Source organism: Schistocerca nitens, chromosome 6 (assembly GCF_023898315.1).
Source record: "Schistocerca nitens isolate TAMUIC-IGC-003100 chromosome 6, iqSchNite1.1, whole genome shotgun sequence".
Lineage (NCBI taxonomy): Eukaryota > Metazoa > Arthropoda > Insecta > Orthoptera > Acrididae > Schistocerca > Schistocerca nitens.
Window position 1 is genome coordinate 707448056 of NC_064619.1, and position 25535 is coordinate 707473590.

Consider the following 25535-nt stretch of genomic DNA (forward strand, 5'->3'; position numbering starts at 1 on the left):
GACCATAGATGTTAAGTCCCATAGTGCTCAGAGCCATTTGAAACATCTAAGTGTGGCCGGCCGAAGTGGCCGCGCGGTTCTGGCGCTGCAGTCTGGAACCGCGAGACCGCTACGGTCGCAGGTTCGAATCCTGCCTCGGGCATGGATGTGTGTGATGTCCTTAGGTTAGTTAGGTTTAACTAGTTCTAAGTTCTAGGGGACTAATAACCTCAGCAGTTGAGTCCCATAGTGCTCAGAACCATTTGAACATCTAAGTGTTTGCACACGTTTGTTTTTCCCGTGAAGGGGAAAGACCTTTTTATGCTTATTGTAGGGGACAGAGAAGTGCTGATGCCTTCTTGTACACTGCAACTACGTGCTGATTACAGTTTAGATTATTGTTAGGGATTCCTTTATATTTTGTCCTAAGGAAGCTAGAACGACCAACCAGTACGCTTGGGATTTTGGTGGTTTTTTAACCTTACATCCTGCGAATATTTTGATGTTGCACACATGTCGGTATGATATTCTTGATATCTGTCTTATTGGATCTGTACCTGATATTTGCAGTACGATAAAATTCACACTGTTGGCATACAATGAAACGAGTATGTGACCAACTACCAAACTCTGGTACTACCTGCCTCCATTGTGGCTTTATGGTGCCCGACTTCATGGTGCCTCGCGAGACGTCATGTATGATGGAAATTATTGCACTGCACCTTACGAGAAATTTAGGCTGCTAGTTTTGGCAAGTAGACTGTCGAAATCGACAGTGTCAAAGGCTTTGCTGAAGTCTAAGAAGCTCCTGTAGTCGCCTGTTAGGCGTACATGGCAAGCTTCAGGTCATCGGTACCTTCATTATGGTATATTATGTGCTGTTTACCGAAACCTGACTGGTCTTCGTCGAGTAGGCTGTTTGTGGTTGGTCAGTTTGTCAGTTGGTCGTTGACTTTATAATTATTCTAAGGCCTTGGACAGTGCAGGAAGCGCGCAAGTAGGTCTGTAGTCAGAGGGTGCTGTGAAAACTTCCTATTTTGGTAGTTGCTTAATTAATCGTTGTTCCCAGGCCTCAGCGAAAACACCTTTTGGTTAAGGAGTGGTCGGAGATATCTGTTGCAGTGGCAGTAGTGATGCAACAATAAGTTTCACCACTTGGACTCAGATGCCATCGTGTCCAGTAGACGGTGACCTGATACACAAGACGGGATTCCGTGTAGCATACTTTAGACAGAATTTGTCGTGGCTTCAAGTAATCATGGTTTCGTTTGTGGTTCCCTTGTGACTGTAGGTAATATGAAGCACTGGTACAGTTACTCGGTTTCAACAGTGGAATCAGATCCAGCTATTACTTAACCTCTGCCAAGACCGCATAGGTTTTTCCATAGGACAGCTGGTCTTCTTCTGTTGCCGATTGATGTATGGGCGTGCCTGACTCGTCCATTTCTCACAGCTTGACTGACTCTGATCCCCCTCTGCTTGCAAGCAACTGACTTTCAGGCGTGGGGCGTAGCTTGTACACCCGATGCGCATCGTCTCTAAGATTCATGAGCTGTTTTAGTTCAGTTAGTCAAGGCGCAGGTTTATGTTGGAAAACAGCATAAATTACGGTCCGGTTACTTGGTCACTACAAAACAGGTAGGTTACATTAATCGTGGAATTTATAGGCGAAGTTCGGTAAGTTTGCCCGCAGCAACCTGCCGAGCATCCGGCAAAAACAAGTGCAACTCGCGCGGAGGCGGCGCTACTTGCTGGCTGTTCTTTGTGCGGCCAGGGAAGAAGCTGCAGGCCATTAAGGTGGGGGGGGGAGGGAGGGGGTGGAGGAGGAGGAGGAGGAGGAGGAGGAGGAAGAAGAAGAAAAGGCAAACCCTGTAAAGTAGCTGCTGCTGCTGCTGCTGCTGGCGCTGACGATTCTCACAACCGCGGGGAGGGCACTTCCATTCAGTTTGTCGGCATTTCTCAAGCTCCTAGCAGCAATCAGTGTTTCATTTTCTTCATAGCAATTACTTCAGCGTCTCGTCGACAGTCTAACAATAAAAACACCTGAGAGAAGACAAAGGCCTTTTCCTCTTTTTAAAAGTCGAACCGTGTTCGTGTAATATATATATTCTTTTACAGCTCTACTTACGAGAAACAAAAATCTCTGTTAATCCACTGTGGACGCAGGACAGCCACTTGTCAAGTATGTAGCAAGGAAAAACGCCAAAACGTCCTACGTTTTTAGAAGTTATTTTGACAATCAGTTCCGGCACTTCATTATGCTACCTCCAGGCCGCATATGCACTTCATTATAGACAGTCTGATGTATCGATATCAGCATACAGGAGCCATAATTATCTGGATACCGTGACTTCATCATTCGAGTGCTTCCTTCGAAGACTTGAGAATAATGCTTCGGCAGTGCTCAATTTTTGCTTCACCTGAGAAAGAAATGTACACATTGTCGCTTTAATTTTGGTTTCGAACTACGGCTTCTACAACCGAGAAAAGTTTACTGCTCATTTGACATGCTACCTTATGCTTCATTTAGAGCAAGTAGAATGGCTAAAGTAAGTACATCTAATTCGATTCTCCAACTTAAGACCGAAGTTCCTGAGAAAAACGCTACTCACAGGCATGTGAAGTTAGAGATTCCAGTTTCAGGCGCCATTTCTCCTCCGACGTGAGACGTCGGCTGCCCCCTCTGTGGCTGATGCATGCAGTTCTTAATGAGTGTCCCCTGTGAGCTGCACTGCGGCGCACTGCACAAATATTAATACAGCAGCACGGTGGAGGCGAGGGTCTCTTGGGACTGCGCACTGTGTTACGCGGGCTGCTGCATCTGCCCCTGACCCCAGCAAGCTGCATCGACTGCAGTGTGAACAACCAAATCCTCTCCAGCCTCTCAGAATTCTAAAGAAGCAGCCTGTAAATATGCAAACAGATCATCAATAACTCACAGCTGGAAAACCCGAATAATTTTTAGTCGAAGGGAGAGAGATCTGTGATTCAAATTTAAAACCAGTGCTTCAAATGCATGTAACAGACCACCACATATAGTTTTCCTTTCTGAAACTCTTTTCATAAACCGACATTGAGAAATGTGGCTGTTATATAATTATCATGATTATAACTTGAACACAGCAACTAACCACATGTAAACTATAAAATATTATTCACATTTCCTAATTACATGTTTCAGATTTTTAAAAATTTGGCACTTTACGACTTAGACAAAGCTTATCAGTGTGGCCTCACGTTACAGTCGTTAAATATTGCTGCTGTAAGATAAAAACAAATTGTTACAGGTTCAATGAACATATCATGCACATTTGTAATCTCAAGAAACGTTCAGGAGATGCTCTTCCGTTTTGCCAAATTGTATATTAATCAACAGGGCCCTATGACTGTTCTGCCATCTTCATTGTTGATCATACTTGTAGGATTTGAAGGTCAGTGACTGAACATCAATGCCTATGGCAGTGTAACAATTTAAAAATAAAGGAAGAAACTCCTTTCAAGATTTGAAAATTTCTGAACACTGTTAAATGTAAAACATTATTTGCTTATTGACATATTTTCTAGATAAATGCTTATTGAAATAGGATTATAACCACAAAGTAAATGGTTCATATCTTTCCAGTAGCATACATTTCATACACTCTGATATAATAATGTACATATTAAAACATGAAACTCTTAACAAAAAATTAATCATTTTTTAGAAAAATACCATGTTTTATATTTAATTATTGATCATATAGAAACATTTTAATTACAGACATGAAAATTGAAAAGTATCGTTCATATACACCAGTTACTGATTTCAGATTTTTAAATATTAATAGTCATGACACATACTGCCCTTAATATTGTGGCTTTTTGTTAGTCTGTAAAACAAGCTTGTGGTAGAGTTAATCACTTGACTACATGTATAATGTACCCTTCATACATCTCGCTACTAAACGTGGAGGGTGGTGGGCCTATCACTCTGGGCCCTTTGTAACCCTGGACAAGAGCCAAAGTACTTATTTAATAACATGCTGAGTGGATCTGGGGCCATACTGGTGGAACTCGAATGAGGAAAAATCCTGCTCTTAACAGGGGATTGAATCTATAACGTAACTCAATTGGGCCAGTATGGACACTATTAACTAAATTCAAAAATATGTCAATAACACTGTCCATTTGCTTAAAGTAGAAAAGTATTTTGTTTCCCATTTGAAGTTCTACATTCGTGAATACTCGTATTTTTGTGTCAAGAGTAATCAAAAATAAAAGATGTAATTTTATTTAAAAGATTGACTAACAATGGTTGATTAATTTTTCTATTTGTTAATGAATATGGGATTTAACCAAAAATTAAAAACACACATTAATAATGAGATATTTGAAACTAAAGCACATACTGAGCTGGAATAGAAAGATTTTAAGGTTTTACAAATTTTTATGCATAGTTTAACCACTATCCGTATATCGACAAATTATTTACATCGAACATGGAAAATAATAATAACGATAATAATATCAAGATGATGATAATGATGGTAAAAATGCTAATTATAGCATTGAACATTTTGTATCCACAGGAAAATATTTTTTTTTGTTAAAACGCAAATTGTTTGTCTGTCCTTATTGAACATTGTCTTATACTATGTTGTATATGGTTTGACTTCCTTTTACATATACTATAGAGAACTTAATCAATGATTCAAAGTAGCAGCTTTATGATGGAACTCCTATTAGACTATGAATTCACCTAGTAGTGAACACATGAACAACACAGTACAATTTAATGCCTAACAACACTCAGAAATCTATAAAAGCTACTTCTTAGTTTTTTTTTTATTTTTGAGAATTGGGTGGTATTAATTTAGGGAACGGATGTCTGTGCATTGAGTATCAAAACATATATTTATCTTAGAGCACCAAGTAATTAATGGCCACAAAGGGAGGCAACAGTGGGAAGGCTTGTGAGAGATCTTTCGTAGTGGATATTTAAGAGTCCAAAACTGCTGCTTGTGAAATGTGAATAAACTCCTATGTTATACTAATGGCGTGTTGCTGCATTAAAGCTATAATCCTTATAATTTTTATTATTTAGTATTGAAGATACCAGCTTGTTATCTATTACTTGCTTGAATTTCAAGTACGCATTATGTTGCTGAGAAGAGAAAGAGGAACATTTCCCTTTCCTCTGTTGACGATCGACGTATCACCATACAACTGTACTCATTATACAACACATATAATAAAATTACTAAACAGTAGTACTTAATGTACACAGTATGTGTGTAATAAACTTAGAAATATCAGAAAAATCTCGCCATAGTTAAAAATATAACCTAACGCATTTTAATGTCTGATTACATTTGTACTACACTGACTACCACATTGAGAAGGAAAAAATCAACTACAACTATTTTTATTTCTTTAAATGACTTTCGAACAACTAGCTGGGCATGGAAAAGAAAATTAAACTCATGATTACTTCAAATGACAGATTAGTTATTTCCTATGAGCATCTTATTTGAAACATGTGATAAATACTTGGTTTACGTCTCCAATAAATTCATCGCTGCGCTCACATTGTGTGTAGTTATGACAGCGACTTTTAACAGACATGATTAACTTAGTTCAGTTTTTCAGTTCTGGTAGGACCACATAAGCCAAAGTTGCCTCGTCAAAGAATGTGTCTATAAACATTTCACAGAAAATTAGTAATAAATTTTAAAAACCAAAGAATTAGGTTATAAAAGATAAGAAAATCAATTTCTGGTTTATAATAGTAAACGAAATAAAAATATTGCTGTGAACACTGCTGTACATGTCAAGAGGTCAAGAGGCGTGCCGCAGAGTCTCAGTTTGGATATCAAAACATATTAAGATTATCACTCAGTTTTTCCACTTTTCTTGGAAGCCTATTGTAACCTGTACAGTAGTACACATATTTTTGAACAATGATCAAATAAATTTCGGTCCAAGTAAAAATCGTTTTCAGTTAGATTGAATGATGCAGTGCCTTTGCATCTAGTCTTTATTATTAAACAGAAATCGCATGACAAAATATATCTGCATGGATGGCAGAGCTAAATTTCCAAGGGGCTTCAACAATGGCCTACACAAAGTTCACGAACTGACACCGAATATCACTTTTATTGCCTTCATTTCGGCAAAGGAAATTATTTGAGAATGCACAGAATTTTAACAAAATGAGTATGTAACAGAGGGACAGCTTGAAAAGTAAACAAGCTTTCGCATTGCAGTGCCAAGGCAGTAATTGTTTATCGTTAATTTTTTTTATTATGGTAAAGATACAAGCATTTTGTGTCTGCACTAGATCCTGAATGTGACAATTCCAGTAAAGCTTTTCATCAATCATTAACCACTATAGTTTGAAATGATACACTTCATCTTGCGACAGAGAACTTTCACTTCTACAACACCAGTGTCAAAAAATTATACTCACTGCATCTTGTTACAGTTAACCAAACAGTCTGTTATTGCCCTGCTCGTGAAGCTTAATATGCAACACGCTGGTAAGATAGCGAGACCCAGATCAAACCAATGTGGAATATTAACGACTATTAGTCTGGTACACTACTCAGCCTGAAAGCTGTTTTCCTCGTTCGTTTGGGAGGGAGCTGAGTTGGTGCTCCATCTCCACCTCAGAAAGTACGATACACAAACGAAGTGAGATAACGGAGAAAACAAAGTTAACGCTATTGACAATCAGAAGGCGCGCACGACCTCCATCCATCTTGTTACCTGATGACTGCAGACAATAAGGGCCTCTAGTCAAAATTTTAAAAATTATTTAAGTAGAAAAAGTTTCTAATCTAGCACGTTCTTAAAGTGAGTTAAAACAATGAAATAATTTCTCCTAGCCTCATACAGATTCTTAACTTCATAAAGATAGTCCAGTTAACTTGTGCTTGTGAGTATTGAATAGCTACTACAATTCTAGTAAAAATGTAAAATTTAGAGCACATGCAATATGTTGTGTCTAGACCATACAGCCTAGACACAATGAGGTAGCTAGGTGCACGCTAAACTAACGCAGACGGGCTTGAAGTTCTGGAACATGAGACTTATTAATGAATAAGAAGAAAAGTACGTAGATGTTACTTAACTTTTATTCTCTTGTTGGAATACATCTCTTGAATAGTAGTAAGCTATAAGCACTGATACAAATGGCGCCTTGCTAGGTAGTAGCTATGGACTAAGCTGAAGGCTATTCAATCTGTCTCTCGGCAAATGAGAGGAAAGCTTCGTACGTCTGGTCGCAAGCTATGTAGTCCGTACAACTGGGGCGAGGTCTAGTCCGTGTCTTGTGACCTGCCATGTGGTGGCGCTAGGATTGCGATTACACAGTGGCGACACGCGGGTCCGACATGTACTACAGGACCGCGGCCGATTTAAGTTACCACCTAGCAAGTGTGGTGTCTAGCGGTGACACCACATTCCTCCCCCGCAAATCGGCGAACGGTCGTGAGATAAGGCTTCCGCCCGCCGTGGGGAGGACCCCATGTTGACGTATGCGATGAGGCGGGGAGCCTAACAACAGGCGAGGCTGTGCCACCCGCACCCGGCCATTCGGTCCGAGGGGAGCTAGGAAACGCCTGCAAACCTAGTCCAGGGTGCACGTCAACTTGAGGTGTATGCGCACGTAATGAGACGAGCGGGGCCGAAGGGTCGACCTCCATGTGGTCGGAGCACCCGACGGGCGAAGACGACATCTGGTCCGGAGCGGGCAAGAGGTCCATGGCGGAGGACGGCTGGTCACGGGAAGCGAGCGGCGGCGCGTGACCCAGGGAGGCGCCAGGCGGTTGCAGCGACGCGTCCCCTGCGGGCGGCGCCGGCGGCGGCTGCGGCGGCGGCGGCGCGACGCCATGAGGCAAAATGGAAGGCAGCGTCGGTAACACCTGGGGATGAGGCGAGCCAGTAGATGGGTCCCCAAGGCGCTGACCGGACGGCCCCGTCGCTGAAAGCAGACGGGGAGCGGCAGAACCCAGGCGACGACAGAGGCGCAGCTGATTGAGATGCCGACGCACCCCACCAGAGGCCCCCAAAACCAAATACATCGCGCGGCCGAGGCAGCGAAGAATGCGCCCTGCGAGCCAACGCCGTGAACCGCGATAGTTGCGATAATAGACAACGTCGCCAGGAGCAAAAAGCAGGAGTCTGCCGCTGCACAGGAACCTGATGCGGCGGATGCAGCAAAGACATCAGGGTGCGATGAGATCGACCATGGAGCAATTCAGCCGGCGAGCGACCATCGCGGGGCTGAGAGCGATACGAAGACAAAAAGAGTAACAAAGCGTCCTCCCGAGAATGCGATTCTTTCAATTTCAACATCTGTGACTTGAAAGTCCGGACCAATCGTTCAGCGGCACCGTTTGACTGAGGCGAAAACGGCGCGGAAGTCAGATGTTGAATACCATTGGCGTTGCAGAATGACTGAAATTCTGCGGACATGAATTGTGGGCCATTGTCGGAAACAATAGTCTGCGGAAGACCTTCAATGCAAAAGATAGCAGACAAGGCTTGGATTGTGGCAGAAGACGTCGTGGAAGACATCCGGACAACAAAAGGAAAATTACTGAAAGCATCGACCACAACCAACCATCGAGCATTCCAGAATGGACCAGCAAAATCGATGTGCAAGCGTTGCCAAGGGGAAGTGGCTTTCGGCCATGCAAAGAATTTCTGTGGCGGTGCGGATTGTTGTTCGGCACACGCCACGCAAGAGGAGCACATATTCGTAATCGCAGCATCGATTCCGAACCAAGTACAGTGCTGACGAGCAAGTTGTTTCGTACGCACTATACCCCAATGTCCTTGGTGAAGAAGCTTTAAGACAGAGGACTGTAACGAACGTGGGACTACGACTCTGGACTGATCATTATCGGAACGCAACAACAAAACACCACGCCGTACAAAAAGTCTCTCCTTGTGAGCAAAAAAACGGCGAACCAAAGGATCCTCGATCCGCGACTTTGACAAGGGCCATTTCGTAGCAACAAAACGCAAAACAGTAGCAAGGACAGGGTCAGCAGCTGTGGCTGTAGCTACACGACGAAAATCAATCGGAAACGATTCGACCACGTCATCGGTTTCCGAATCAATGAACATGCAAGCAAGTTCGGAAGAATCGAACGCTTTATCCTCAGCAACAGGCAAACGGGACAACGCATCAGCGTTTCCGTGCTGAGCAGTGGACCGATACAAGATATCGTAGCGGTACTGCGAGAGAAAAAGTGACCAGCGAATGAATTTCTGCGCTGTACGTGGAGGTACAGGCTTGTTCGGATGAACAAGCGATGTCAAAGGTTTGTGGTCCGTGATGATGGTAAAGTGACGACCATACAAGAAGTCATGGAACTTGGTAACACCAAACACGAGAGCTAAAGCTTCCTTCTCTATCTGTGAATAATTTCGTTGCGCAGATGAGAGCAATTTGGACGCAAAGGCAATAGGGCGATCATGCGAGCCATCCTTGTGCGCAAGCACAGCACCGATCCCGAAATCCGATGCATCTACCATCAACAAAAGGGGTTTTCGGGGATCGAATGGCGTAAGGCAAGTATTTGAAAGTAACGCCGATTTCAACTGGCGAAAGGCGCGTTCGCATTCCGTCGTCCAGACGAACGGAACACCTTTACGGCGTAAGCGATGAAGCGGAGCTGAAATGGAAGAAGCATTGCGCACAAACTTTGAATAATAAGTAATTTTACCCAGCACACTCTGTAGCTGTTTTAAGTTCTGCGGAGCAGGTAAGTCCTGTATGGCACGGAGGTGCTCTGGACTCGGATGTATACCTTGGGCATTGATGACATGCCGCAGGTAGGGTAAGTCCCGAGCAAAAAAGACACATTTGTCCTTTCTCAAGCGAAGACCATTCTGACGCAAAACCTGAAATAATGTTCGGAGATTTTGCAAATGTTCGGCTTCTGTCTTTCCTGAGATCACAATATCGTCCAGATAGTTCGCAGCAGTAGGGACCGACGCACAAATAGTTTGTAAATATTGCTGAAACAAAGCAGGGGCGGATGCACACCCGAATGGCAGTCTTTAGAAGCGATACAAGCCAAGATGCGTGTTTACCACCAAGACGCGCTGGGATTCTTCGTCCACAGGTATCTGCAAGTACGCATCTGCTAGGTCCAATTTTGAAAAATATTTTCCCGGGCACAGTTTGTCAAAAAGATCTTCCGGGCGGGGCAAAGGAAAAGTTGCAGTCACAAGTTGTGGATTCACAGTTGCCTTGAAGTCCACACAAAGTCTCAGTTTTCCGGAAGGTTTTGGCAAAATTACTAAGGGTGAGGCCCAGAGAGAAGCCTGCACACGTTCAATTACACCTTGAGATTCGAAATCGGCTAATGTTCTTGCGACCTCATCACGCAATGCGTGGGGAACATTGCGCGCTCTGAAAAATTTCGGTTCCGCGTTGTCTTTCAGTTCTAAATGCGCTTCACAGTTCTTAGCGCAACCAAGGCCCGGTGCAAAAATGTCTGCAAATTCTTCACAAAGACTAGAAACACTGGCGGAAGGCACAGTCTGATTCACTGATAGGACCTGATTTACTATAGACAAATTAAATAATTGAAACAAATCTAAACCAAACAAGTTCACTGCACCAGAAGAACGAAGAACGTAAAATGATACAAGTTTCGTTTGTCCCTTGTATGTGGCAAGAAGGCTGCACTGTCCTAACACAGGGATCTGTTGTCCTGAGTAACTAGTTAACTTAACATTTGCGGCACGCAATGGCGGTTTGCCCAGTTGTTTGTACGTGTCGTGATTAATCAATGAAACTGCAGCTCCGGTATCGAGCTGGAATGGTATCACTTTGCCTTCAAAGTCTAAGTCCACAAAAAGTTTATTGTCCTGCGGACGACAAGAGCGACTGTCACGTGCAATTTGAACTGATACAGGTACAGAAGCACTTGCGACTTTACGGGATTTCCGGCGACGTCGACGCACACGTTTTGTGGGACGAACACAGTCACTGTTAGCTAAAGTGTCACTGGACGGGTGGGAATGAACTACATGAATGTCCATGGGGGAAGGTCCACGAGCCCGAGTGTCCTGGGTTCGATTCCGGCGCGAAGCAAAAGGCCTGGAATTTGTGTGATTGTCTGATCTAAGCTTTTTCTGGCAAACACTTTGAACATGTCCTTTCTTTTGACAGTAAAAGCAAATAGCTTGGCGTGACGGGCAATTTTCACGCGAATGTCTAGTTGCACACCTCGGGCATGATTTCACTGCAGTTGCTTGCGTACGCGGCGCACGTGTTTGCAAGGTAGGCTGCCGCTGCTGTGCGGACGGGCGCGAGGGCCGTTTAGCGTCCCGTGCAGCGGGCCCGGCGGGCCGATTAATGTGACACACGGCTGGCGAAGTTTCAAATGATTCCTGAGCAAAGTCAAGTGTGTCTTGCCTATCCAATATGTCTATCACTTGTTGAAGGGAGGGATTAACTAGTTTCAAAATCTGTTCCCTTATGCGAACATCAGAAACGTTCTGTGCTATTGCATCACGCACCATAGTGTCTGAATAAGGGAGGCCACAGTCACATTCAAAGGCACACTCCCTAGTAAGTCCTTGCAATGTTGCAACCCACTCCCTATTAGTCTGACCGGCCGTACGTTTTGTACGAAAGAACGTATACCGTTTTCCAACTACATTGACTGTTTCTTTGAAATAGGCATCTAAAGCAGACAAAATTTCTTCGTAGGACAGAGTTGCTACGTCGCGTCGGGGAAACAATTTCACTATCACACGGTAGGTAGACACACCGACACAAGAAAGCAAAAACGGCTGCCGCTCTTTACCTTGAATTCTGTAGGCTGCGAGATGAAACTGGAACTGGCTGGCCCACTCAGTCCAGGTTTCGCACGTGGCCTCAAAGGGCCTAAATGGCGGTGCGACAGCGTTGTGTGGCTGCGGTAGCGATGAAGCGGCGGCTGCCGCATCGGTTTGTAGCGCACGTTGACCCTGGACGAGCTGTCCAAGGGCTTCCAATAACGCCTGCGTCTGCTGATTCTGCAAGCGAAAAAATTCGGACAGTACATCTGGAGATTGTGGCGAAGCCATGGCACAAACGAATGAATACAAACTCTTTTACTCGTCGCCAAATAATGTTGTGTCTAGACCATACAGCCTAGACACAATGAGGTAGCTAGGTGCACGCTAAACTAACGCAGACGGGCTTGAAGTTCTGGAACATGAGACTTATTAATGAATAAGAAGAAAAGTACGTAGATGTTACTTAACTTTTATTCTCTTGTTGGAATACATCTCTTGAATAGTAGTAAGCTATAAGCACTGATACAAATGGCGCCTTGCTAGGTAGTAGCTATGGACTAAGCTGAAGGCTATTCAATCTGTCTCTCGGCAAATGAGAGGAAAGCTTCGTACGTCTGGTCGCAAGCTATGTAGTCCGTACAACTGGGGCGAGGTCTAGTCCGTGTCTTGTGACCTGCCATGTGGTGGCGCTAGGATTGCGATTACACAGTGGCGACACGCGGGTCCGACATGTACTACAGGACCGCGGCCGATTTAAGTTACCACCTAGCAAGTGTGGTGTCTAGCGGTGACACCACACAATAGGTAATTGGTGCTTGAATAGTTAATCTAGGTCACTAACAGTTTTATTGCACCCAAAATGATATGAACTATTGTCTGAGTTCGCTCAACGACAGCTATTCCCTACATTCCTTATTATTATTATCATCTGTTGCATGCACCCCACGTTTTCCGTTTCACCTTTGACAACTGCTGTCATAGCTGTTGAGAATTCACAAGCACAAATTTTCAGCAGTATCTCTATCGGGCTAGGAATCTATATAAGGCTAGGAGAAATAATTTTACTAATTTTACTCAGTTTTATAAACGTTTTATATTTTAAAAAGTTTGTTTGCTTGTTTTCTGTTACTTAGCCTTGTGTATGTGGAATATTTCAACCGGTTTCAAACATTAAGATTACTGCAGTGATCTGCGGTAAATTTCAAATTTATTTCAGTTACTCTTCACCTGACTCAACCAATATATTGCTTTTTCACACGCATACTTCGTGAAAAGTCCGTGAGCGTATAAATGAGAGAGATTTGAGCCCACACAGAAGCGTACAGCTAGCGTTCTCGCCGCCGAACATTCGCAACTGGTACAGGAAAAGGGAGAAACAGCAGTGGTTGACAAAGAACCGTTCGCCACACACCAGACAAGAAAGCAGGTTAATGTAGAACTGTCATCTAGTTCTGACCTCTGATGAATATTTCAAGTCTCTAGCTCATCGGAAAGTTACTTTAAAATCAACTGCAAAACTTTTACCGAACGACCAGATAAGAAAGCTACCTTATAAAAAGTGTTAAAAACGCAAATTGCTGAAAATAACTAACACCGCACGACTGCACAAACATTTGGAGAGGGAGAAATTAATCAGTTTTCTGTGAGCTGGAAGATAATGTTATCAACTACTCAACTTGCTCGGCGGTTTACATAACGTTCCATATTTCACAATGACACTCCTGTGTCATCTACAAATACAAAAATTTTCAATCGCCTGCCACGTTTACATGCACAGTTGCTATATATCTTAGGAAAAGTTACGGACCCCAACTGAACCTTGTGGAGCCACCTTCCCTTTACAGAAACCCATCAGATACGATTCTGTTCCCTGTCTGCAGACACTGGAGACTAACCCCTATTTTCTACTTGCGAAATGAACGTTCGTTCAGCTATTCTCTTGATTCTGCAGTGTTCCGCTTTATAATAAAGTATAGCAACGTCCACACAATCAAATAAATAACCCGTGTTTACCCTAAAACGTGACATTAACAAGACTACTATGATTCTCCCTCACAATTGCAACATATATATATAAATGAAAATGTAAATGTTCACTTGTTTAGAATCTGAAGTCTCCGGAATTTCTTGATCGATCGCTTTGTTACAGTCGAATATGCGTGTGTTTTGGTGTGCCTATTACACCTTCATCTTATACTGTACAAATGCATATGTAATTTAAAAGGGGGAAACACCGTTGCCAAAAACCTCCAAAGGTTTTGACAGATTTATTTCATACTAGTATCCCCTGTTGTCGAAATTCTACCAATTGCGATAGTAAAGTAATGAAACTAAATTTTTAAATATAAATAATTGAAATTAAGTCGTATGCAATTTCTTAGTTCCTGTCTAAATACCACGAAGAGTTTTAGGTGTTACTTGAACGCTATGAGGAAAGGAGTAAGAAAGGGTAATGAAGAAGCAGGGCAGAATGGAAGATATAAATGCGGAAAGTGATGCTCTATTCTACTTTTTAACGATACAAAACCTCTATGTAAACAATATTTTTGGTAAATATTCTTTCATCATTCGCTAAATGTCCTTGCACGATGTGATCACAAATATAGACTTTGCAACGATCGGCAGAGCGATCATTACTTATTGCAACATGTAATCAGCCTTGTGTATAAATTTGGTTGTCTTAATAAAATCCCAGCTTTTTCGAATGTTTCTCTTTGTGATCTATTAATAGTAACAGTAATTTGGAATTGTGTCCTTTGAAAGTTAAAAGAAAAATAGTACCAAAATTCGCTTATTTTGTGTGATTCCAGTTAATGGTGGCAATCATTAGCATTATTATATAAACACTTGACACGCATTTTGGATCCATTAAGTAACCCTTCTTTCGTATTTATATATCTAATAACAACAATGCAGTTAATTTTCAGTTGTATTTAATATGGTGTTAAACCACTCAAATTCAAAAACTCTACTGGATAGTATTTATTAGTTCCATGTTCATCTTCATAAATTATTTTGTTTTCGATCTTCACATATTGGACAGTTTAATGCGTGATAGAGAACGTATCATAAGTGTTATGAATATGAAAGCATCTACTTTCTGTTACCAGTCTTAAAGGCTACATAGAAGCATGGTTTTCTCTTTGTGCGCGTGTCTGGCAAAGTGTCTTTCGAATTATATGTTTAATTGGCCTCATTGTTTAAGTAATAGTAAAAATCGATACTTCAATTTTCGTGTTCACGTATTATAATTATGATTTTTCACGTGGTACTCCGTCGAATAGTCCAGTGGACATAGCCTACATACTTTTTTAGTGTATGTTTCCGTTCAACTGTTGCTGGTGCATTACACAAACCAAACGACATTACCCTAAACTCATAAAGGTCCTCAGAGGTAATGAATGCACTTTTATCACGATCAGCCTCATCTACTTCGATTTTGCCAGTATCCCGAGTACATGTCCATGGTTGAGAAAAACTTTTCCTCTTTCAGACAATTTAGTGTATCGTCACTTCGTGGAAGAGGGTAAACGTTCTTTTTATTTATCTTATTAAGCTTCCTGTAATCAACACAAAAGCGCCAACTGCCATCCTTCTTCCTGACGAGGACGACTGGTGACGATCATGAGCTCTGCGAAGGATGAATGCTGTCATTCTTCATCATTTTCTCTACCTCGTCGCGAATTATTGGACGTTCCGTTGCTGACACACGGTATGCTCTCTGGCGTATTGGTTGATGGCCTTCAGTGCTAACCCGGTGCTTTGCCGTCGGTTTGTCTAATTTGCTCTTCACCTTTCCTTTGAAGCATTCAGAAAACTCTTGAAGAATGGCAAGTAGCTTCTTCTGTTGTTACGTAGTGACATCTGGTGATATTTGAGCTAGAAGATCTTGTCTCGTAGTGGTAGCGCTAATTTTACCCACGGATCCGGCAGGGGAGGTTTCTATGATGCTCAGCTATTCTTCAATTAATGGCTCAGCGTTTGCTACACACATGCGTCCTTGAAGGATCTACGGTTCTCGGCTACAGTTAACTATCCACAATTCACCGAATCCATTCTTAAACGAGACGAGAGAGGCTGGGATGACAAAGTTATTCTTCAGTGGTATGCCTCTCTTGCATTCACCGAGCGGGGTGGCGCAGTGGTTAGCACACTGGACTCGCATTCGGAAGGACGACGGTTCAATCCCGCGTCCGGCCATCCTGATTTAGGTTTTCCGTGATTTCCCTATATCACTTCAGGCAAATGCCGGGATGGTTCCTTTGCAAGGGCACGGCCGATTTCCTTCCCCATCCTTCCCTAACCCGAGCTTGTGCTCCGTCTCTAATGACCTCGTTGTCGATGGGACGTTAAACATTAATCTCCTCCTCCTCCTCCCTCCTCTCTTGCATTCCACAACAAGATCCATGGGTTGATGCATGGCATTACACGTGACAGTTAGCTTTCTAGCGCTGACTGCAGGAATGATCACTGCATCCAGCACACATAGTCTCCACACACTCGGATGAGCATCTTCCTGTCCACAGTGTCTCATCTTGTCTAGCAAAATCTTCGAGCGACCCCAATCTATAATTGCCTAGGAAGCATTCAAAAGGTCCCATCCGAGAATGACGTCATGACTACACTCTTGTAAGACGATGAATTCTAAAGGCTGCGTATGGCCACTTATACCAACAGGAATGGTACATCTTCCTTTTGGTTTTACATATTTTCTATTAGCCACCTTCAGCAGAGACGTTTTGTTGTTGACGAATACGGTTATCTGCAACTGGTGACGAGCTTGGGCTGGCCGGCCATTCATGAGGATATCCTCGTTGTTTCGTATCGTTTTTGTAGTGATCGACGGCGGAGGATTTTTCTCTTCGGCGGCCTCACCTCCAAGGAAGGTCGCATCCTTTAGTTTTCCAGATTGCGGCGGCTAGGTGATCGGCTGGAGCTTCTAAACGGCCATGGAGACCTTGATTGGCGTGTTGGGGAGCGTCCTCTCTAGCGGCAAGCTTGCAGCGATGGTGACCTAAGTCGTCCTGCACCCACTTCTTCTTGTTAATCTTCGTCATTCCGGAGTTAGCTCGCCACATGTCCCGGTCTTCCGCAGTGGAAACATGCTGGTTGGTTATGCTAGGTCCTCCAGACGTCATCTTCCTTGGTGCCCAAACAGGTTCCTCATGCGGCATTGTAGGACCGTAACTCCGCCTGGTTCTCGATTTTTTTCACCATTTTAAATGGAAATGAAGGACGAGAGATTGGGTTCAATGACTGTTCCACTTCTTCTCTTATGACCTCTTGAAGCGTCTTGGTTTTTTGCTCGCCCCGTGCAATCAGTGTCTTCTGAACTTCGTCTCTTACTGTCTGACGAAGAACACTTGTGAAATGAGTTGCTTCATCCATCACAGACATCGATACGACGTTTGGAAGCCGTTCAAACTTCTTGCGTGTAATACTTTTTTGATGCATTGTCTCGATATACTGGCACCATTTATGAAGTCGTCTGCTGTCGAAATCTCCTTCAGGACTAAGGCTTGATACATGTCCTTAGCAACACCCTTCATGAGATGTGCAACCTTATCTTCCTCCTTCATTCTAGGGTATCCTATTTTACACAGCTCCAAGACGTCTTGAATGTAATAAGCTGTAGTTTCTCCTGGACGCTGTGCCCTGCACTTTAATTTATCTTCAGCCTTGCACTTCTGTCGTTATGTGTCGCCGAAATACGTGCGCAGTTCCGCCTGGATTACTTCCCAGCTTGTGAACTTCTCCTCGTTGTTCTCATACCATTGCTTGGCAGTGCCCTCCAAGTAGAAAAATACGTTAGCCAAACACACAGCCATATGTTAAGTCTAGCTTTACGCTCATATACCTTCAGCCACTTGTTTGGATCTTGGTCATCGTCACCAGAGAAGCCGGAAGGATGTCTCAAGTGGTGGCACATAGTTGCTGTCATCGTAACGTCCCCTTTTTTTTCTGTCTCCGGTAGATTGCGATCTGTTGAATATGGCTCGTACTCTGGTTTCTTGCCACGTAAACGGCGGCTCTGTCGTGGCCTGATGGGAGCCACTGTGTCGTCGATAATGGGCGTTAGCACAAGTTCCAATATCCTGCGTCTCCACCAGAATAATGTCACGTAGAAGAAGATGTGATTAGATAAATGACGAACACTAATATCACTTAACAGAGGTTTTGTCAGCATTTGCACATACAAGAGCGCAGTGCGAACTGCCTCCAGCCAGAACACATACAGTATATATACAGGTACAGAACATTCCAGTTCAATTGTTCTTTACATTTGTGGATACTTGTAGAATGTACTCGAACCGAATATAGAAATTAAAATGGTACAGTCCAGGAAAGTTTTAAACTCACGACCCTCCATTCAACAGCTTAGCATCATAACCACTGCACCACGGTAGTAGTCAGCCTCTTCTGCGACAATATACTTCCTTCTGCATAATACAGTGTTCCGTTTTTCTCATTGTCCACCGGTATTTCAACTGCAGTGTGTTATCTTCTGGGCATCGTTTTTACTTCCGAAATGGTATGATTTAAAGCTTGCGTTTCACAGGATGACCAGCTATTGCGGAATTCGTATTACCTGACAGCATGTCGTGTTTGTCATATTATCCATCGCCGACATTTTGTATGAGGCATTTACGCACTACTTTTCACGCCTTATACTACGACACAGTTAATCACTGGTCTCTCATCATTTTGTGTAAAATAATTCTGTTTACCAAAGGACCAGATTTCTTTGCCATTAATGCATTTCGCATCTGGCACAGATTTGACACCGAATGACTACAGTCGTTGTTGGATACGCTGTACACATTTATTAATTTTATCGAGTAATGTAGCTCAGCTTTTCATTCCCCTGCCTACTGAGTGCATTCAGATATTTCCGTCGTTGCATCATAGCTTTTTCTAACTCCTTTAGCCACCTTCCGTAACGGGATGCAAGAATGGCCAAGAATAACAAAAAGTTAATTAGAGGTGGTACTGGCCATAAAGCAGAGCGACCCAAGGCTTGGCCTCGTTCTAGGCTTGCTTGTTTTTGTTTGATTTTGGAAGGTCTGAATCTCTTCTCTGGCCTTTGTGGGTAACATCAAAGAAAGATCTGAGCGTGCAATTAGTCTGTGTTGGTTTGGACCGCAACTTCGCGAGTTGCACTCGGGCCTTAACTTGGTAGTGTCTAATTGGATTTTCATTGAACTACTACATCTGTTACACACCGCTGGCGATCTGGAGCACTCCACGGAATGATCTGTCTGTGTAGTATACAAACGAAGAAATCGAATATCCTCAGCTAAATAATTTCACGTATGAGCTGATCCTCCTTGGTACACAAAACGGGTTAGAATACTGTTGCAGAAACAACGAAACAAACACGCCAAATTTAAACAGACGCAAAATCCCCAAGATTGGCGATCTTTCACAGAAGCTCGAAATTTAGCGCGGACTTCAGTGCGAGATGCTTATAACAGTTTCCACAACGAAACTGTGTCTCGAAACATGGCAGAAAATCCAAAGCGATTCTGGTCGTATGTGAAGTATGTTAGCGGCAAGAAACAATCAATGCCTTCTCTGCGCGATAGCAATGGAGATACGATCGAAGACAGTGCTGCCAAAGCAGCCTTCCGAAATGCCTTCACAAAAAAAGACGAAGAAAATATTCCAGAATTCGAATCGAGAACAGCTGAGTAACGTATAAGTAAATATACTTGGAGTAGTGAAGCAACTTAAATCATTTAATAAAAGCAAGTCTTCTGGTCCAGACTGTATACCAGTTAGGTTCCTTTCGGAGTATGCTGATGCATTAGTTCCATACTTTTTTAACAATCATATACAACCGTTCGCTCGACGAAAGATCGGTACCCAAAGACTGGAAAGTTGCACAGGTCATACCAATATTCAAGAAAGGTAGTAAGAGTAATCCACAGGCCCATATCGTTAACGTCGATATGCAGCAGCATTTTAGAACATATATTGTGTTCGACCATAAAGAATTACCTCCAAGAAAACGGTCTATTGACACACAGTCTACATGGGTTTAGAAAACATCGTTCCTGTGTAACACAACTAGCTCTTTATTCACATGAAGTGCTGAGTACTACTGACAAAGGATTTCAGATGGATTCCGTAGTACTGGATTTCCAGAAGGCTTTTGACACTGTACCACACAAGCGGCTCTTAGTAAAATTGCGTGCTTACGTAATATCGTCTCAGTTGTATGACTGGATCTGTGATTTCCGGCCGGCCGCGTTGGCCGAGCGGTTCCAGGCTCTTCTGTCGGGAACCGCACGAATGCTGCGGTCTCAGGTACGAATCCTGCCTCGGGCATGGATGTGTGTGATGTCCTTAGGTTAGTTAGGTTTAAGTAGTTCTAATTTCTAGGGGACTGATGACCTTAGATGTTGAGTCCTACAGAGCTCAGAGCCTTTTTTTCGTGATTTCCTGTCAGAGGTCACAGTTCGTTGTAACTGATAGAAAGTCATCGAGTAAAACAAACGTGATTTATGGCGTTATAGGCCCTTTGCTGTTCCTTATCTATATAAACGATTTGGGAAACGATCTGAGCAGCCGTCTTCGGTTGTTTGCAGATGACGCTGTCATTTATCGACTAATAAAGTCATCAGAAGACCAAAACAAATTGCAAAACGATTTATAAAAAATATCTGAATGGTGCGAAAATTGGCAGGTGACCCTAAATAACGAAAAGTGTGAGGTCATCTACATGAGTGCTAAAAGGAACGCGTTAAACTTCGGTTACACGATAAATCAGTCTAATCTAAAAGCCGTAAATTCAATTAAATAGCTATCTATTACAATTAGGAACAATTTAAATTGGAAGGAACACACAGAAAATGTTGTGGGGAAGGCTAACCAAAGACTGTGTTTTATTGGCAGGACACTTGGAAAATGTAACAGACCTACTAAGAAGACTGCCTACACTACGCTTGTCTGTCCACTTTTAGAATACTGTTGCGCGGTGTGGGATCCTTACCAGATAGTTCAAAGAAAAGCAGTGCGTTTTGTATTATCGCGAAATATGGAGAGAGTGTCACACAAATGATACAGGATTTGGGATGGACATCATTAAAAGAAAGGCGTTTTTAGTTGCGACGGAATCTTCTCACGAAATTCCAATCACCATCTTTCTCCTCCGAAAGCGAAAATATTTTGTTGTCATCGACATACGTTGGGAGGAACGATCGCCAAGATAAAATAAGGGAAATCAGAGCTCGTACGGAAAGGTAGATGTGTTCACTCTTCCCGCGCGCTGTACGAGATTGGAATAATAGAGAATTGTGAAGGTGGTTCGGTAAACCCTCTGCGAGGCACTTAAATGTGATTTGCAGAGTAGCCATGTAGATGTAGATGTAGGAGGTAATGAATTAGTGTACACAGGGAAACACCTGTTTTTGAAGCTACTGTGCCCAGAGGTATACGATTCAAATCCTCACACAGCAAAAAAATTTCAACACTTAAATTTCTTCATCGAGAGGAGAAGAGACGTAAAACTGTGAGATTCATGCCGTTTATCTTGATTTGCGGGAAACGTTAGATACATTTCCGAGATGTCGACTACGAGCTTACGTAATATCCGATTATTTTCTATTTACATGCGTCTCGAAGTCCTGCAAGATTTCGGAAACAACACAGTTCGCTCTGGACAGCCCTGCAGGATTCATGGTGTCGGTTCCCTCCAGCACTACTTCAGATATTAGTCGAGTCCATGCCACGTCGTGTTGTGGCACTTCTGTGAGTTTGCTGGGGCCCTACGCGATGTCAGACAGGTGTACCAGTTTCTTTGGCTCCTCATTGTAGATGTAAAGTGGATTTAAGGGGAGCCGGAGGTGGTCAAATCCAAAAAATTACGATTTTTTTTTGCTACCGAAAATTAATTGGAACATTCCTCTTTAATTTAAACTTTGAATTATTGTTCTACTCGCCCCAGAAGTGGAGTTATTACCTTTTTCCCCCACGCCTGCAGAAGAAATGGGCGGCCGCTGAATGCATCTAACATCCTCTCGTGACTTCCTGGCGAACTGCTTGGGATTTCCTCGGCCTGTTACGCATACAGCGCCTTATGTTACGCATACAGCGAGTGTGCAAGGGTTGGACTACATTATTTTCTGTGACAAATGAAGCGCTAAGAGCGCGAAACGACGTCTCTTTGCTGTTTACCGTTTCGAATTAGTTCAGTGTTGCGCCTATTGTTGATAGTATTATACACTCCTGGAAATGGAAAAAAGAACACATTGACACCGGTGTGTCAGACCCACCATACTTGCTCCGGACACTGCGAGAGGGCTGTACAAGCAATGATCACACGCACGGCACAGCGGACACACCAGGACCCGCGGTGTTGGCCGTCGAATGGCGCTAGCTGCGCAGCATTTGTGCACCGCCGCCGTCAGTGTCAGCCAGTTTGCCGTGGCATACGGAGCTCCATCGCAGTCTTTAACACTGGTAGCATGCCGCGACAGCGTGGACGTGAACCGTATGTGCAGTTGACGGACTTTGAGCGAGGGCGTATAGTGGGCATGCGGGAGGCCGGGTGGACGTACCGCCGAATTGCTCAACACGTGGGGCGTGAAGTCTCCACAGTACATCGATGTTGTCGCCAGTGGTCGGCGGAAGGTGCACGTGCCCGTCGACCTCGGACCGGACCGCAGCGACGCACGGATGCACGCCAAGACCGTAGGATCCTACGCAGTGCCGTAGGGGACCGCACCGCCACTTCCCAGCAAATTATGGACACTGTTGCTCCTGGGGTATCGGCGAGGACCATTCGCAACAGTCTCCATGAAGCTGGGCTACGGTCCCGTCTTCCGCTCACGCCCCAACATCGTGCAGTCCGCCTCCAGTGGTGTCGCGACAGGCGTGAATGGAGGGACGAATGGAGACGTGTCGTCTTCAGCGATGAGAGTCGCTTCTGCCTTGGTGCCAATGATGGTCGTATGCCTGTTTGGCGCCGTGCAGGTGAGCGCCACAATCAGGACTGCATACGACCGAGGCACCCAGGGCCAACACGCGGCATCATGGTGTGGGGAGCGATCTCCTACACTGGCCGTACACCACTGGTGATCGTCGAGGGGACACTGAATAGTGCACGGTACATCCAAACCGTCATCGAACCCATCGTTCTACCATTCCTAGACCGGCAAGGGAACTTGCTGTTCCAACAGGACAATGCACGTCCGCATGTATCCCGTGCCACCCAACGTGCTCTAGAAGGTGTAAGTCAACTACCCTGGCCAGCAAGATCTCCGGATCTGTCCCCCATTGAGCATGTTTGGGACTGGATGAAGCGTCGTCTCACGCGGTCTGCACATCCAGCACGAACGCTGGTCCAACTGAGGCGCCAGGTAGAAATGGCATGGCAAGCCGTTCCACAGGACTACATCCAGCATCTCTACGATCGTCTCCATGGGAGAATAGCAGCCTGCATTGCTGCGAAATGTGGATATACACTGTACTAGTGCCGACATTGTGCATGCTCTGTTGCCTGTGTCTATGTGCCTGTGGTTCTGTCAGTGTGATCATGTGATGTATCTGACCCCAGGAATGTGTCAATAAAGTTTCCCGTTCCTGGGACAATGAATTCACGGTGTTCTTATTTCAATTTCCAGGAGTGTACTTCTTGTGTAAAGCGTTGTTCTGGTTACGATGCCACGTTTTAGTAACCGTGTATATAAGGAGAGGAAAAACGTAGGGAAAAGAAAACTTACACTAATACCAAGTTGCGATACTACAATTACTGAAACAGTGCGTTCTTCTGCTAAGCAACACATGGTCGGCCATAGCCCTGTGACATCTTCTAGCAAGAACCTGACTCGTGGAAGTGACAGATTTCGTGAATATGTTAGTGACAGTGATGTTACTAACGAAGTACTGAATATTGTATTATCTTCTGTGCTGAAAGAAAGTGTTCTGTGCAAAATGTGTTCAAGTGTAGGAGTGGGACTAGATATAACAAAGTACTTTGGTTTAGCTTGTGAGATGAAGATAATCTGTGAATGTTGCAAGTATCAAGTGACTTTCTACAATTCACATGCCAGTCTCTTTGGTGAAAATGGACGATCTAGAGTGTTTGATGTGAATGTTCGACTTGTGTATGGTCTTCGATCCATTGGAAAAGGGTCTGCTGCTGGTAAACTGTTTTGTGGTATTATCAACTTGCCATCGCCTCCAAGCAAATTTCGGTACTACTGTGAACTGGTAGGATCCTCTGTTGAAGATGTGGCTTTGAAAACCATGAAGGAAGCAGTGGAGGAATCTGTAGAAATGAGCGGTGGTTCTAGGGATTTGGTAGTGGCATTACATGGTTCCTGGCAAAAGAGGGGTCATAAATCCCTGAATGGGGTTGTAACTGCTACTTGTGGTGATAGTGCAAAAGTGATAGATGTTGCAATATTATCAAAACATTGTAGGTGCAAAAATAAAATCAAAGAAGAGCACAGTGGAATCTGTGAGGCAAATTTTAGTAGATCAAGTGGAACAATGGAAGTGGATGGAGTGAAACAAATTTTTGAACGTTCAGTCCCCAGATACAACGTTAGGTACAAATACTACCTTGGGGATGGTGACTCCAAAGGTTTCAAGACTATAGAGGCACAGAAACCATATGGAAATGAATTTTTAGTTGAAAAGTTGGAATGTATTGGGCATGTGCAAAAGCATAAGGGTGCACGGCTTAGAAGGCTCAAACAAACTTTGGGTTCAAGTAAGCTCAGTGATGGAAAGACAATAGGAGGGAGAGGCAGGCTTACTGATGAGGTGATTGAACGTCTACAGAGATACTATGGGTATGCTACAAGGCAAAATACTAGTAATGTTAGTGTCATGCGAAAAGCAGTGTGGGCATTGGTCCTTCATACTGCCTCTTCCAATGAATACCCTTAACACAGCCTGTGCCCAAAAGATTCCTGGTGCAAATATAATGTAAAAAAGGACTACGATCACAAACATGGTTTGCCAGCAGCTGTGTTAAATGCAATAAAACCAATTTTTCATGACTTAGCACAGCCAGAATTGTTACACAAATGTCTACACGGAAAGACGCAGTATCCTAATGAGAGCGTAAACAATTTGATTAGGTGAGTGATTCCTAAAAGGGTGTTTGTAAGCATAAAAACACTGCACTTTGGCATTTATGATGCAATAGCAACCTACAACCAAGGGAACAGTGTGAAGTGTGAAGTTCTGAAGGCATTAGGATTTACAGCTGGGGTGAACACTGTACGAGAACTAAGAAATATTGACAGAGGAAGGATAAGAGGAGCAGAAAGAAGAGAAAGGCATATGAAGTATGATGGAACAACAGGCCAGTAAAAAAGACAGAAGAGGAAGCTTTTGGAGGATGAAGAAGAAGACCCTGATAATCCATCCTATAGTGCAGGAATGTATTGAGAAACTTTGATAGCCATTTCCCATCAATTAGAATTTTTCGAATATAAGGAACATTTTCTCAAAATCCACTCAAGCTGGAGAGATGAAATTTTTATACAGCACTCCTAGTTGTCAAACTTACATTGTAACACAGCCATTTGGCAATATGCTCAGTAGTTTCATTTCAGTTTAATTATAAAGCAATTATTTGTAAAAAATTTGGGACATTAATAAAAAAAATAATTGGAAGGAAACTAGAAGATACTCCAAAATCCCTCTGTCATAACTGCAATACTAAACCACTCTATATGTAAAAAAAAATTCAAATTTTTCTCTTTGGTAGTTTATTCATAAGTATTCCTCAAACTTAGTGATTTTAACAT